Source organism: Mytilus californianus, unplaced genomic scaffold (genome assembly GCF_021869535.1).
Source record: "Mytilus californianus isolate M0D057914Y unplaced genomic scaffold, xbMytCali1.0.p SCAF_7, whole genome shotgun sequence".
Classification (NCBI taxonomy): Eukaryota; Metazoa; Mollusca; class Bivalvia; order Mytilida; family Mytilidae; genus Mytilus; species Mytilus californianus.
Genome location: NW_026262723.1, coordinates 78,847,780 through 78,862,136, shown reverse-complemented (window position 1 = coordinate 78,862,136; position 14,357 = coordinate 78,847,780). Strand labels below are relative to the sequence as shown.

At 34.0% G+C, this 14,357-nt stretch overlaps 1 pseudogene; it reads right to left on the bottom strand.

The window, feature by feature from the left end:
* Window positions 1–757: 757 nt before the first annotated feature.
* On the bottom strand, window positions 758–14,341 carry LOC127708952 (glutathione peroxidase-like; annotated as a pseudogene).
* Between the last annotated feature and the right edge of the window lie 16 nt (window positions 14,342–14,357).

Below are 14,357 nucleotides of genomic sequence, written 5' to 3'. Positions count from 1 at the left end.
TATTTTACTCTGAAATTTCAATTTAGTAGTTCATAAAGCAGTTCATCTGAAGTCGGTTGACCGTTTTTTTATTAGGATGGTTTTAAGACACACACAAAAACATAACAGATATAAATGACAATTCAGTCTGAAACAGGTTTTACACTCCCAGAATAACTGCAGTAATGCAACTTATGGTTTGTCCATATTAATGAACAACGCGATTGCCGTGACTATACAATTCGACAATAATCGTTTTGTTTAAAATACTTAGATTGCTGGCACACAAGCATATACATAGACGGATCTGATAACCATTTACTGACTTGGTATAGTAGCAATAAATCTAACCATATAAATCCTTTCTCTAAAATGAAAGTCAGTTCATGTACAAATGAACTGTACAGACCTTCTTCAAGACAAAACCATATATTGAGTACATAAAACAATATCAAAATTAAACTTACAATCTTGGTCTTTCTTTATACTGTGATTGTATCCATATAAGGTAAAATTGTAGTAATTATAACAAAGAAATAATTGTTGATTTTATTTTTAACCAATAACCAGATTCTGAATATTGCATATTATGAACAGTTCACTATTTGAGCAGGATCTGCTCACCCTTCCGAAATACCTAAGAACAATCTCAGTTTTTTGTGGGGGTTCGTGTTGCTCGGTAATTATTTTTTTGGTTTTTTTTTTTCTTTCGTTTATGTTCCCTTTGTATCTTCCACCTTTGTTGCAGGCGACATTGTCTATTCTTACATAAAACATGTTCAATAAAAACAAAACATTTATTAGTGTATTGTGTATTATGTACCGCTTATGGTTTCGTTTTAAAAGAAAAAGAAAATGCACAAACCATTTCTTTTAAACGTAACATCAAAATTAGCTCTCCCCATAGGGTCTGGAACAAATTTGTCAAAGGTAAACGATACATAAACATGACTTGAAAACATATTTCATTTAACTAACAGTGGTTGTATATTTCGATTCAATACCATTCAGGAAGTTTTTCCTCAGAGTTGTTACAAGCTGGTTTCGCGGAACATTTGAATTGCTTTTTCCAACAAATTCTAATATACCCTGAATATCAGCCGGTTCAACTTTTGGTAGACATCTAAGTAGGGGTCGACCTTGTCGATCAAAAATAAATTTTTCGAAGTTCCATGATATATCCCTTGGACGAATAGGATCCCAGAAGCTCTCCTTTGGAAAGAAAATGGCTGCCTCTGGTAGTGGACATGATTCCTGGTAATGTAAATAAAACAATAATTGATAAATGTAGAATTTGGAATTAGAACATTTGTATGTATAAAATAAAGGTAAATGCAACAATTTTGTGAAAGAATTTACATCAAATCAAAATCACCGGTAACATGTCTGTTTTGACCTTGATTGCTGGAAATAAAAATGTCCACACAATTTATTTCAATAATTACCTTTATATTTTTATAAAATAAGGTTTCGTTTACTCCATTGACATCTATTTTCTTCATGAGTTTGAACTTTGGAATATACCCACTTCCTGGTCGGACGTATTGTAATCCATTGTATAGTTCTGTTGCATTGTCTGCTGGTTCCTGGTGGGCAAACTGGTTACACGGGATACCAATCACTGACAAGTTGTAGCTGGTACTCATCATAGTAACATTTTCAATAAGTGCATTTAACTGTATATATTGGTATGTAAAAGCTGTAAAAAAATAATGTGTTAAATTTCACTTAGCTTTTAATCACTATAAAGCATCGCATTAGTTGTTCTAGCATCTGATAATTTTGTATCATTAGGATCTATTGAGTAATCCGACAATTCTTGAATTAAGACATCTAATTTTCCCTTTTGATGAAATATGTTTATTTTATGGAGTTTACTACCACTGGGTCGATGCCTCTGTTGGTGGACTGTTAGGCCCCGAGGGTATCACCAGCCCAGTAGCCAGTAACTGTACTTCGGTACCTGCATGAAAATACGGATTTTGTGTTATTCAAATTTGCTGTTACAAAATTTTGAAAATTATTTTAAATTAAGGAATATATCTCCCTCATGCACAGCTCTGATTCCTTGACCGGCTTTGGGTATACTTTTATGTCCTTTTTGGTTTATTACTCTTCATCTTTTTAATAAGTTTTGGATTTTCAAATATTTTGGTCTCGAGCATCACTGAAGAGACAATGATTGTCGAAATACGCATCTGGTGCAGAAAAATTGATACCGTTAATGTTATTACTACCACTGGGTCGATGCCTCTGCTGGTAGACTGTTAGTCCCTGAGGGTATCAGTAGCCAGTATTTCGGTACTTACATGAAAATACGGATTTTGTGTTATTCAAATTTGCTGTTACAAAATTTTGGAAATTATTTTGAATTAAGGAATATATCTCCCTCATGCACAGGTCTGATTCCTTGCCCGGCTTTGGCTATACTTTTTTGGCCTTTTTGGTTTATTGCTCTTCATCTTTTTAATAAGCTTTGGATTTTCAAACATTTTTGCCTCGAGCATCACTGAAGAGACATTAATTGTCGAAATGCGCATCTGGTGCAAAAAAATTGGTACCGTTAATGTTATTACAAGTAAATTCATCTCGAATAATAGTCTAAAATAGGAAATGTATAAGTTCAATAAGTAGTGTTTGAATAATATGTATTCAAGACAAGTTCAAGATCGGAAGTAAATTGGTTATGTTTAAGGTGGACATGGCTTTGAACTAGCTTTCAGTTACTGGGAGTGCTCTTAGTTCAGGACATTGTGTTGTTAATTTCTTGTTTTTTGTTTTTTTGTTTTTTTTATTTTTTGTTAGGGTTTTTTATGTGCTTAGTGCCGATCTAATGATTCAAGCCTACTACCGGGTCTTATAGTTTGTTGTTCTGTTGTTTATTCTTGTGTTGAGTTGTAACACCACTGTCATTGTTTAGGGGAGGATTGAACGCTTACAATCATATTTAACCCTGTCATATTCAGTCTGCCTTATTTGTTTTTCGTTTTATGTTTTTAGTATAAATCAAACCGTTGGATTTCTCATTTTAATTTTAAATCATTTTGAGATGCCGGGGTCATTTATGATTTATTATACTGTAAGGGATTTGTTCATTGTTGAAGGCCTGACAGTATCTGTAGTTCTTTGCATCATATCCTACAAGTAAACATTTGTAATTCAATGATTTATTTGAATTTATTATAAATTACTTGTTTGACCACAACATCAGAGGAAAATTGAAAATCACCCCCTTATCATCCTTGATTGCTATGAGACTCTTTACCCATAAAATTTAATTATTGTTGCTATGGTGCTCTCTTTAAAGACCGCGCTCCTTGTAATATAAGTAAATAGTCACAAGTCACTTTGTTGTCAGTTTCCTGTCGGTTTTATTTGTGGTTAGTAAGTTGGAGTCTCGGTTCTTGGTTTCATAAAGATTACAGTATGTCAAATGAGTTTGGAGCTCGGAGTTATTAAATTAAAGGATAAACTGAAGAACAATGAATGCATATCATTTTGTTGTTTCATTATAATCTAGATTCAAAGTACTAAAGTTTGATCTCGTAGTTTCCGGTAAACTTTAAGTTGTAGTTAGGTTACGGGTTAATATAAAGACCGATATTGAAGTATCTCAGATTCCTTGAAAATGGATACTAATAGTTAGTACATAAATACGCCAAACACGTTACACAAGCAACCTAAATCATATACTTTACTTAAACATCTGACTTGTGATTCACTTTGATTTTCATATATAAAAAGAAGATGTGGTATGATTGCCAATGAGACGACTCTCCACAAGAGACCAAATGACACAGAAATTAACAAATAGATCACCGTACGGCCTTCAACCATGAGCAATGCATGTATTTTCTGCTATTTTTAAGAATTGAATGCTTGACCGAAGCACATTGTCAATGAAGCGCGCACAATCAACGCTTTTACAACACTATAATAACATTACATGTATGTTTCACGAGAATCCGCTAGTTTGATTGACTAACAACAATCGCGAGTCATTTCATATGAAAATAAAATGTTTCATTCGTGATGACACGTGCTTCCACAAAAAAATGTGCACAGAAAAAGTGCACAGGTAAATAAAAGAAAACTTGATAAAACTTTTTTTCATGGTCTTATTAGCATAAAAATGTAATTATAAGAAATGAATGTTTCTTTTTGTAATTTTATTGGGGTGTAAAAGGTACATATTTTTAGAATGAAGCGCTTCCGCTCTTCGTACAAAATGTGCTTCGGTTAACACTTTTACCTCCAAATAAAATTACAAAAAAGAAGCATTCATTTCTGAAATAAAATCATAAGAATAAGCATTCAATTCTTATAATTATATTTTTATGCTACAACCATGAAATTAAGAGTTATACCAAGCTTTTTGTGTGGTTTTCAATACATTATTTAAAATTGTCACAGATAGCACGTGCAATCATGATCAATTACAACTCTTGTATTTTATACGAAACTCTTATATTTTATACGAAATAAAATATGATATTGGAATGCATCGCGATTGTTGTCAACCAATTCAAAGTAGGGATTCTAATGAAACATACATGCAATGTAATTATTTAAGATTGAATGCTTCTTTTTTATAAATTTACTGGGGTGTAAAAGCGTTGACCGAAGCACATTTAGTTTGAAGCGCTTCACATTAAAAATGTGCGCATTATAAAATTTAATTCTTAAAATTACACTTTTATGCTACACCAATGAAATTAAGAGTTATACATCAAGCTTTTCGTTTGTTTTTTTTTTTATGCATTATTTTAACATTGTAACAGATATCATGTACAGTCATAGCGGTTCAGCTGTACTTTATACGGAAATAAAATATGATATTGGTCCGTACCCGCGATTGTTGTCAGCCAATCAAAATTGTACGGAAGCATACATGTAATGTAATTATAATATAAAATATCATATTATGAAGTAGCACTCAACAGTAATATTATATGATATAATATAAAATTAAAATTGATCCACAAAATGTTTAATCATCCTCTTTTCCTGGCTTTCTAAAAGTTAAGCTAAGTACTGTTTGTGTCATACAAGTGAATATGTATGTAATTAGTATCTTCCATGGATTTAATTTTCAATAGTTGAAATGATGAAATATTATTACTCTTTTGTGTATCCATGGCAACATTCTTTACTTATTTGCCATAAAATATTGCAAAATTTGGTTTAAAGTAAAATTTCAATCCCTTTGAGAGAATTTTTTTTTTTAAACCATTGACATGTATCTATTAAATGATCAAATAAAAATTGTGTCTGTCACCTCATTTTTTCGTAAAATTTCGTAAAGTTCTTGCGCAAAAGGGTGAGGTCAATGTTTGGTATATGGATATGAAAAAAAACGGATTGTCAAACAGAAAACAGTCCATCATTATACATACATTACACAATCTTGATGTTCTTATAAACCCACTTTGAAGGCTCATCTATCCCAAAATGATATTTATTAGAACAATAACTTTCATATTTGAAAAATACATCGTGACCAAAATGCGAAACGACCCACCAACTGTGGAGGGCTACCTGAGTAAATCTGATATGAATCATATTTCCTATGAATAATTCAGTTCCGACTTCTTCTTCTTCATATGTCCAATGTAACAATTAAGTAAGTTTACAAATAAACAGTTGTTTATCAATATAAATAAGAAGATGTGGTATGAGTGCCAATGAGACAACTCTCCATCCAAGTCACACTGTATAAAAAGTTAACAATTATAGGTCAAAGTACGGCCTTCATCACGGAGCCTTGGCTCACACCGAACAGCAAGCTATAAAGGGCCCCAAAATGACTAGTGTAAAACAATTAAAACAGGAAACCAACAGTCTAATCTATATATAAACAAGAGGCTGTCAGAGAGACAGCAAACCGGATTTTCCTGCAGAGGTCGAACCCTGAACAGTTGAACAAGTATGGACACTACATTTAAACTTAAAACAGCTCTGAATTTGGATTGTGATTGAATATTTGACACATCATAGGTTTGTGACACAAAATGAATGTAGTCAAAGAACTGATATATTTGAAATTGGACATTTAAATACCTATTATGGTCCAAAATCTAAGTACATATTAGAATCAGCATATCAAAGAATCCCAAGAATTCAATTTTTGATGAAATCAGACAAAAGTTTAATCTAGGACCCTTTGGACCTCAATGTGGACCAATTTGATAAAGGAGCCCACAATCCAAAATCTCTCAATACATGGAGCAATATATTAGATTCAGCATTTCAAAGAACCCCATAAATTCAATTTTTGTTGAATCAAACAAAAATTAATTTTGGACCCTGATTTGGACCAACTTGAAAACTGGGCCTAAAAATCTAATATTTAAATAGAGTTTAGATTCAGCATTTGAAAGAACCCTATATATATATTTAATTTATGTTGAAATGAAACACAGGTTAATTTTATCCATAATATTTTCTGTGCAAATGGAAATAACTCAAACTGGATAAATAGTTCTCTAAAATAAGATATGATGCATTTTTTCAAATTATAATCAATAATATAGTAACAACAACCAGTGATGACTAAGTTCTCTAAAATTAGATATGATTTAACACTCAAACATTGTTAGAATCAGCATATCAAAGAACCAAAGAATTCAATATTTGATGAAATTAAACAAAAGTTTAATTTAGGACCCTTTGGACCTCAATGTGGTATTATCTTATTAATAATGAAAAGCTCAACCGTTTACAAGTTCTTAAACAGGAGGGGGGTGGGGGTGACCCAAGTGGACTCACCTTATATTTCATTTGATTTGTTTTATTGTCCCATACAAGAATATATATGATTTCGGGGTGGGGATCTTGACCATTTACAAGTTTTCAAAAAGAAGGGGGATGGGGGTTACCCCAGGGGACTTTCCCAAATATTTCATTTGATTTGTTTTATTGTCCCATTCAAGAATATATATGGTTTAGGGGTGGGGATCTTGACCATTTACAAATTTTCAAAAAGAAGGGGGGTGGGGATGACCCCTGGACTTTCCCTATATTTCATTTGATTTGTTTTATTGTCCCATACAAGAATATATATGGATTAGGGGTGGGGATCTCGACCGTTTACAAGTTCTCAAACAGGAGGGGGTGGGATGAACCCCAGGGGACTCGCCTTTTATTTCATTTGATTTGTTTTATTGTCCCATACAAGAATATATATGGTTTCGGGGTGGGGATCTTGACTGTTTACAAGTTTTCAAAAAAAAAGGGGTGGGGTGACCCCCCCTGGACTTCCCCTATATTTCATTTGATTTGTTTTATTGTCCCATACAAGAATATATATGGTTAAGGGATAAGGATCTCGACCGTTTACAAGTTCTCAAACAGGAGGGGGTGGGGGTTTCCTCAGGGGACTTCCCCTCAATTTCATTTGAATTGTTTTATTGTCCCATTCAAGAATATTTATGGTTCAGGGGTGGGGATCTTGCCGTTAACAAGGTTTCAAAAAGAAGGGGGGTGGGGGTTACCCCCATGGACTTCTTCTATATTTCATTTGATTAGATTTATTTTCCCATACAAGAATATATATGGTTTCGGGGTGGGGATCTTGACCGTTTACAAGTTCTCAAAAAGAAGGGGGTGGGGTGACCCCCATGGACTTCCCCTATATTTTCATTTGATTTGTGTTATTGTCCCATACAAGAATATATATGGTTTAGGGGTGGGGATCTCGACCGTTTACAAGTACTCAAACAGGAGAGGGTTGGGGTGACCCAAGGGGACTCGCTTTTTACTTCATTTGATTAGTTTAATTGTCCCATACAAGAATATATATGGGTTCAGGGTGGGTATCTTGACCATTTACAAGTTTTCAAAAAGAAGGGGGATGGGGGTTACCCCAAGGGTTTTCCCCTCAATTTCATTTGATTTGTTTTATTGACCCATACAAGAATATATATGGTTCAGGGGTGGGGATCTCGACCGTGTACAAGTTCTCAAAAAGAAGGGGGTGGGGGTTACCCCCATGGACTTCCCAAATATTTCATTTTATTTGTTTTATTGACCCATACAAGAATATATATGGTTTAGGGGTGGGGATCTTGACCATTTACAAATTTTCAAAAAGAAGGGGGTTGGGTGACCCCCTGGACTTCCCCTATATTTCATTTGATTAGTGTTATTGTCCCATACAAGAATACATATGGTTTAGGGGTGGGGATCTCGACCGTTTACAAGTTCTCAAACAGGATGGGGTGGGGTGACCCCAGGGGACTCGCCTTATATTTCATTTGATTTGTTTTATTGTCCCATACAAGAATATATATGGTTTCGGGGTGGGGATCTTGACCATTCACAAGTTTTCAAAAAGAAGGGGGGTGGGGGTTACCCCAGGGGACTTTTCCCAATATTTCATTTGATTTGTTTTATTGTCCCATTCAAGAATATTTATGGTTTAGGGGTGGGGATCTTGACCATTATAAATTTTCAAAAAGAAGGGGGTGGGGGTGACCCCCTGGACTTTCCCTATATTTCATTTGATTTGTTTTATTGTCCCATACAAGAATATATATGGATTAGAGGTGGGATCTCGACCGTTTACAAGTTCTCAAACAGGAGGGGGTGGGTTGACCCCAGGGGACTCGCATTTTATTTGATTTGATTTGTTTTATTGTTCCATACAAGAATATATATGGTTTCGGGGTGGGGAACTCGACTGTTTACAAGTTTTAATAAAAAAGGGGGTGGCGGTGACCCCCTAGACTTCCCCTATATTTCATTTGATTTGTTTTATTGTCCCATACAATTATATATATGGTTTAGGGGTAAGGATCTCGACCGTTTACAAGTTCTCAAACAGGAGGGGGGGTGACCCAAGGGGACTCGCCTTATATTTCATTTGATTTGTTTTATTGTCCCATACAAGAAAATATATGGTTTCGGGGTGGGGATCTTGAGCGTTAACAAGTTTTCAAAAAAAAGGGGTGGGGATTTCCCCAGGGGACTTCCCCTCAATTTCATTTGATTTGTTTTATTGTCCCATTCAAGAATATATATGGTTTAGGGGTGGGGATCTTGACCGTTTACAAGTTCTCAAAAAGAAGGGGGTGGGGGTTACCCCCATGGACTTCCCCTATATTTTCATTTGATTTGTGTTATTGTCCCATACAAGAATATATATGGTTTTCAGGGTGGGTATCTTTTGGACATTTACAAGTTTTCAAAAAGAAGGGGGTGGGGGTCACCCCAGGGGACTTCCCCTACATTTCATTTGATTTGTTTTAATGTCCCATTCAAGAATATATATGGTTCAGGGATGGGGATCTCGACCGTTTACACTTTATCAAAAAGAAGGGGGTGGGGGTTACCCCCATGGACTTTCCCAATATTTCATTTGATTTGTTTATTGACCCATACAAGAATATATATGGTTTATGGGTGGGAATCTTGACCGCTTACAAGATAAAAGCTCATTCTCAAATTGAAGGGGGGTGGGGGTAAGAATATATATGGTTTAAGGAGACCTAATTATCTACAAAATGTCTAATAATATAGCTTATAATCATCACCACTTAGGAAATAGATAATTTTCAAAAAGAAAGGGGGTGGGGGTGGTCCCGAGGACTCCCCCAATATTTCGTTTGATTTGTTTTATTGTCCCATACAAGATTATATATGGTTTAGGGGTGGGGATCTCGACCGTTTACAAGATAAAAGCTCATTCTCAAATTGAAGGGGGGTGGGGGTAAGAATATATATGGTTTAGGGAGACTTAATTATCTACAAAATGTCTAATAATATAGCTTATAATCATCACCACTTAGGAAATAGATAATTTTCAAATAAATCTGTCACTCCAATTTTTATTGTGAGATAAGACAAGTCATAAAATAATAACAAGAGATAAATATTTTAAAATTCCACTTTTAGATTTTAAAAATGGATTTGATTTGTTTTATTGTAACATACAAGAACATAGGTATATGGTTTCAGGGCGGGGATCTTGACCGTTTACAAGTTATCAAAAAGAAGGGGGGTGGTAGTTACCCCAATGGACTTCCCCTATATTTCATTTGATTTGTTTTATTATCCCATAGAGAACGAAAACCAATTTTGGGACATACAGCATACGTACTTACAGACAGACAAGGGTAAAACTTAATGCCCCCTCAACTACAGGCATAAAAGTGTGGCAAACTGATTTACCAAACTGAAGGACAAACAGACAGAAAGACAGACAGACAGACACACAGCCTACCAAAAAAGGTTTCAAACAATTTACCAATGATATTTCGCCAATAACTCAAATTTATTTCCATGAACCAGTAACAAAACACCAAAATAATTCTCTAAAATTAGATATGACTTAACCACTCATAAATCTCTAAATTTAGATATGATTTTATATCTATCAATTAAACACATCACTTTTCAAAACAAATAACTCAAACTTATTTCCATAAACCAGTAAAAAATCAGCAAAATACTTCTCTAAAATCAGATATGATGTTATATCTATTTCCATATTATAATCAAATTTAATTAATAGTTGCTAATATTGTTTCTTTCATGTGTCAAAAAATAATACAGATCTGCAACTTATCTATCAATGTCATAAACTTTATCTCATAATAAAAATAGAGTATTATCTAATTAAAAACAAGTTCAGATTCAGCACTTGAAAGAACCCTATATATATTTAATTTATGTTCAAATATAACACACACAAACTGATTAATTTTCCCAGGGGATCTGCCCTTTATTTCATATGATTTGTTTTTTTGTCCCATACAAGGATATATATGGTTTAGGGGCGGGGATCTCGACCATTTACAAGTTCTTAAACAGGAAGAAGGTGGGAATGACCCCAAGGAACTCACCTTTTATTTCATTTCATTTGTTTTATTGTAACATACAAGAATATATATGGTTTCGCGGTGGGGATCTTTACCGTTTACAAGTTTTCAAAAAAAAGGAGAGTAGAGGTTACCCCAGGGACTTTCCCTAATTAAATTTGCTTTATTTTATTGTCCCATACAAGAATGTATATGGTTTAGGGGTGGGGATCTCAACCGTTTTCAAAAAAAAAGAGTGTTTACCCCCGTGGACTTCCCCTATATTTCATTTGATTTGATATATTGTCCCATACAAGAATATATATGGTTTCTGGATGGGAATCTTGACCGTTTACAAGTTATCAAGAAAAGGGGGTAGGGGTTACCCCAACGGACTTCCCCTATATTTCATTTGATTATTTTTATTGTCCCATACAAGAATATATATGGTTTAGGGGTGGGGATCTCGACCGTTTACAAGTTCTTAAACAGAAAGAAGGTGGGGATGACTCCAGGGGACTTGACTTTTATTTCATTTGATTTGTTTTAATGTAACATACAAGAATATATATGGTTTAGGGTGGGGATCTTGACCATTTACAAGTTTAAAAAAAAAAGGTGGGGGTTACCCCAGGGGACTTCCCCTAAATTTCAATTGATTTGTTTTATTGTCCCATACAAGAATATATATGGTTTAGGGGTGGGGATCTCAACCGTTTACAAGTTTTCAAAAAGAAGGGGGTGGGGTTTACCACCGTGGACTTCCGTTAAATTTCATTTGATTTGTTTTTTTGTCCCATACAAGAATATATATGGTTTAGGGTGGGGATCTCAACCGTTTACAAGTTTTCAAAAAGAAGGGGTTAGGATTTACCCCCGTGGACTTCATCTATATTTCATTTGATTTGATATATTGTCCCATACAAGAATATATATGGTTTCTGTGTGGGAATCTTGACCGTTTACAAGCTATTAAAAAGAAGGGGGTGGGGGTTATCCCAATGGACTTCCCCTATATTACATTTGATTTGTTTTATTGTCCCATACAAGAATATATATGGTTTAGGGGTGAGGGATCTTAACCATTTTCAAGTTCTTAAACAGGAAAAAGGTGGGGTGACCCCAGGGGACTCGACTTTTATTTCATTTGATTTGTTTTATTGTAATATACAAGAAGAAAAATGGTTTCAGGGTGGGGATCTTGACTGTTCACAAGTTTTCAAAAAGAAGGGGGTGGGGTTTACCCTCGTGGACTTCCCCTAAATTTTATTTGATTTGTTTTATTGTCAAATACAAGAATAAATATGGTTTAGGGGTGGGGATCTCAACCGTTTACAATTTCTCAAACAGAAGGGGGTGGGGGTTACCACAATGGACTTCCCCTATATTTCTTTTGATTTCTTTTATTGTCCCATACAAAAATATATATGGTTTAGGGGTGGGGATCTCGACCGTTTACAAGTTCTCAAACAGACACGCTGGGTGTGACCCAAGGGGAATCACCTTTTATTTCATTTGATTTGTAACATACAAGAATATATATGGTTTCAGGGTGGAGAGCTTGCACATTTACAAGATTTCAAAAAAAGGAGGGTAGCTGTGAACCCGAGGACTATCCCAATATTTCATTTGATTTGTTTTATTGTCCCATACAAGAATATATATGGTTTAGGAGTAGGGATCTCAACCGTTTACAAGATAAAAGCACATTATCAAATTGAAGGGGGTAGGGGTAAGAATATATATGATTAACCGTCACTTAATTATCTACAAAATGTCTTATAATGAACAGTAAATTCCAAACTTCATTTATACAGTAATACTAGTAAGTTTCAAACTGTACATATACAGTCCTACAGATCTTATCAGAAAACAGAAAATTTTCAAATAAATCTGTCACTCCAATGATTATTATATGCTAAAATATTTCCAAGATCTAATTAATAATGAAAATAAATCATTATCATATGCTGAAATATTTATAATATCTAATTGAACAGAACTATGGTTGTTTAACATAGTACTCTAACATAATTAATAATGTAATAATCTGCAAAATGTCTAATGATATAGCTTATAATCATTACCACTTAGGAAATAGATAATTTTCAAATAAATCTGTCACTCCAATTTTTATTCTGAGATAAGACAAATCATAACATGACAACAACAGTAAAATATTTAAAAATTCTACTTTTGGATATTAAAAATGGTGATAACTCACAAAGGAGATATACTAAAATCTTGAAAATTAATAGAGACCTTCATTAAGTCCCAGGAAACAACATATTTAAATTTGAAAAAAAAAATGTTAAAGCGTTTTCATGTTATTGTGCTGACACTGTTTGGCAGCCGCCAAACCGCCCAGCCGCCCGCCGTATATCACCATTTTAATAACCGATATTTCCTTCGAAAATCCGGTTAAAAACGAGAAACGAAAAACACCTATGAACCACACCAACAAACGACAAACACTGAACAACAGGTGCATACAAATGCAACGGGTGTAAACGTTTTAACAGGCGCCAACCTTCACCCTAACCTAAGACAATAGTGTAACATTACAACATAAAATGACACACTATAAAATAGTAATTGAAATGGCTTAACTCGATCAAAAAGACATTTAAACAAAAACAAGTAAACATACAATGAACGAATAATTAGATATAAGAAGATGTGGTATGAGTATCAATGAGACAACTCTCCATCCCAGTCACAATTTGTAAAAGTAAACCATTATTATAGTTTGATCTATGACACAATATAAATACAATATTAAAACATAGGTGCCTATATAATATAGACGTTACAGGTAGAAATAAAAAAGATGTAGGAAGAGTGTCAATAAGACAACTCTTACCTGGGACAAAATGACATTAACTAAAACAACGTACACATGTAAATTTAAATATAATAATTTTGTTGTTAGGAGTACAGAAGTAAACATTTTTTACAAAATTAATAAATTTGTTGTTCAGAGTACGAGTACGGAAGTGAAAATTTATCGTCATACTAAATACCTATCAAAGGTGGTACATATTAAAAATAGTGAGACGAGATATAACACAAAATAAGTAAAAATTGAATTACAGAAATGCATTACAAATTATGTCAACAGATATACCTAGCAACACAAGCAGTTTCTTTCCATAACATAACATGATTTTTTTACATAAATTTAATTATTTGTGTAACAATATATTTTATATTTAAAATGATACTAAATAAGAATAAAATGTATTGAATACAACTCTGTCTGCCAAAGAGGATTTTTTATAATGATACATACCTCAAAATGTAGCGACATTCAGTAGCAGAGTTACATTGCCATCAACTAACTGTCCTAAAGTTGCATTATTCCCATCCAGGTTTTGTAGAGTTAGCGGGTATAGCGAATTGTCTTTGTCACATATAGTGCAAAACTTCGAACTATGTATCCCTGTTATCAAGAAAGGTAGCACAAGGGCATACATGGATGCCATGTTACTGCACAATTACCCCAAAGTGTATTGGTCGGTTATTCGTATGTATATCAAAACCTTCGGGGCTTGTTGTGGGTTATAGACCTGAGTTGTC